At 37.0% G+C, this 2562-nt stretch overlaps 1 long non-coding RNA gene across 2 annotated transcripts; it reads right to left on the bottom strand.

The window, feature by feature from the left end:
* Positions 1 to 259: 259 nt before the first annotated feature.
* On the bottom strand, positions 260 to 2176 carry LOC132087889 (uncharacterized). Of its 2 annotated transcripts, XR_009420801.1 has the most exons (7): positions 2116 to 2176; positions 1880 to 1894; positions 1477 to 1753; positions 1254 to 1380; positions 1075 to 1189; positions 833 to 923; positions 260 to 755 (listed from the first exon to the last, which is right to left on the bottom strand). It is a non-coding gene; the product is annotated as an uncharacterized LOC132087889 (long non-coding RNA). The 2 variants fall into 2 exon arrangements; XR_009420802.1 differs by lacking the exon at positions 1880 to 1894 and having other exon boundaries at positions 2116 to 2175.
* Between the last annotated feature and the right edge of the window lie 386 nt (positions 2177 to 2562).

Genomic DNA, 2562 nt, shown 5'->3' with positions numbered 1-2562 from the left:
AGACTCTACTGTGGTCTGTTGCCGAGTTGCAATATCTTTAAGATTACTTTGTACTATCCTTAGTAAATGCAGTCTTTCATTAGCTTGACTGCGCGCATTATTACGATCTCTTTCGAAAATTCCTCTTTCAACCTCACCAATGACAAATCCAGGCGATGCCAAACCTGTGTATATTCAGTTAAGAATAAATAATGTTAAACATTAAAATCTCTACCACTTATTCAAGTTTTTAACTGATCTGCAGTTAGTATCATTGCAGTAATCCACTTCCACCTGTTTCTTACCCTTTTGTCCATCCTCTGTTGAGTGTGATGAACTTTCTGTTCCAATTCACGCGCTTCATTATCGAGTTCTGTTGCTTCCTTTTGAAGCTTATCTGCTTCAACTTGCCTTTTATTACTTTCAATTATCAAAAACTCCAGCTCATTGGTGTCGTTCCGGAGTAGAGATTCTTTAGCGGAAATATCAGAGGTCAAAGAAAGCAAACTAACCTCATACAATTGTAAATGATGATTGGTGATAGCCTCCGTTTCATTCAGGGAATTTGACGCTAATTGGTATTTTGTATGAATAGCGTAATATTGTCATCTTCATTTAAAATAAAATTCGTTTCTTCTTGTTCCGTAACGAAATCAAACAAGTTTTATAAATCAATAAGTCCTTGGCTGAAGGAAGGCTGTATAGCTGTCAACTTTCTTGTAGTTGATCATTGACTGCAGCGGCTGGAATCATCCATCCAAAATTTCCAATCGTCACTAAGCAATAAATATATAAAATGATGATTTTATTTTAAGTTTGTTTGTTTTAAGTTTGTTTTAAAGTTGATCCTCACCCAAATGCCATTCAATGTCAACAACAACAGCAGCGATGTCACACCCACAGCACGTCCCTAACTTTGAAGCACCACTACGTTCTACGTCTAACTAAAACAAAATGATCACAAAGGGTAAAAAAAATAAAGAATACAAGAATAAAATAAAATGCTCATCCTGCTGAAGTCTGGCCTTCACAATACAAAAAAAAATCAAATACGCGAAAACCAATATCAGAATATCAGGGACAAACAAGAATTACCTGCCAAAACTAAGGAATACTATTCTCCCATCTCTGCCAAATTTAGACTAACCACCACAAATATACAGATGTCACTACTCACAATTTAAAACATGTATGCACGCAGGAACACCACCTAAACAATAAATAGAAACTATAGATATATAAATAATACTATAGAAACCCCATAACATAGTTACCACAATCCAAAAACAATGTTTGCCAGAGTGCTTGTCAGTGTGATAAAATATGGGCTGTAAACTGATGCACTATACCACTTGTGTTCATATCACTTGTGCTTCGTACAAATACATGAGAAGTACGAGGCTACGAAGGCGAAAGGATGGTCACAATGATCATGGAATCGGATAACAAAAAAGCACTGATAAAACGATCGAATGCTCTAAATACTCTGAGACTGACCTGAGTTTACGAACCACAGTTACTGATTTGAAACATCCGTCTTCGGCAGCGTTATCACCTTTCAAATATCCTAAAGGGGAACTTTGACCTTGGTGGGCTTCTGGCCCAGAGACAGCGTGATGTGACTATGGAAGGCGCCAAGGCAGAGACATCTGGTTACGGGCGGGTGTAAACTAGAAGGTAGTAGAGCCAGTCTATCAGGAGCTGTCATGAAGGCCGATTTTATTTCCTCAAACAACCCGGTTGATGATATTCGTGTATACATAAGAAATCATATCTGCATGGGCCCATAAGACATTTATAAAAAAGAATTCCAGATTATTTTTAACAGTGTTTAGCCATTAGAGACTGCTTCAGTAAAAATGTAAAAATATTGGAAGACGAACATATCTACATTTCCAACCTAAATAAAGGATGCCTGAAAATAAAAAATTTGCTTTTTTACTGTTTAATGAAACTGTTTAATTAAACATAAATAAGCACAAAACGTTCTTATTCACATAGCTTACATGGTACATGAAAATAAAAATGTGGATTTGTGTACACAGATGCTTTTAACTTTTACTCAACACTGTCTTTACTTATTTTCTAGTAAAATTGGCAAATGAGGTAAAGAAATTTAAGTCAGACTCAACATACCATAAAGTACGGGGCTTCCTGCTGTGGCCGTAGGATGAAGTACTGCTGCAAAGAAAGATACTTGCATGACTGAATTACCGTGCTACCTGCCGTCCTTATATACGCGACGGCGTATACACTGTATGTTTCACATTCTACCTTGACCTTTTGCAGTGACCTCGACTAGAAGCATAACCTTAGGCAATCCATTACAGAGAATAAAATATCCTCTGGCTCTTTAATTGTAGAACTGCCGTGTTTGGTGCTTTTATGGTATTTCAGGTCTTGGAACGTGGATTTGAAAAAAAATTCACATGCTAGGCACCTTTCGTAATTTTTGGATATACCGATCCGACACCATCACGGCTGAGTATTAACATTTGGTTTTTCTCTTTGCTGGTTTAATCTAGTCGTACATGGTAATTATACCGATATCTATCGCCTAGTTGGGCGATAGATCGACTTAGT

Source organism: Daphnia carinata, chromosome 4, assembly GCF_022539665.2.
Source record: "Daphnia carinata strain CSIRO-1 chromosome 4, CSIRO_AGI_Dcar_HiC_V3, whole genome shotgun sequence".
Classification (NCBI taxonomy): Eukaryota; Metazoa; Arthropoda; class Branchiopoda; order Diplostraca; family Daphniidae; genus Daphnia; species Daphnia carinata.
The sequence above is the reverse complement of the archived record's forward strand: the minus strand, read 5'-3'. Positions and strand labels throughout refer to the sequence as shown.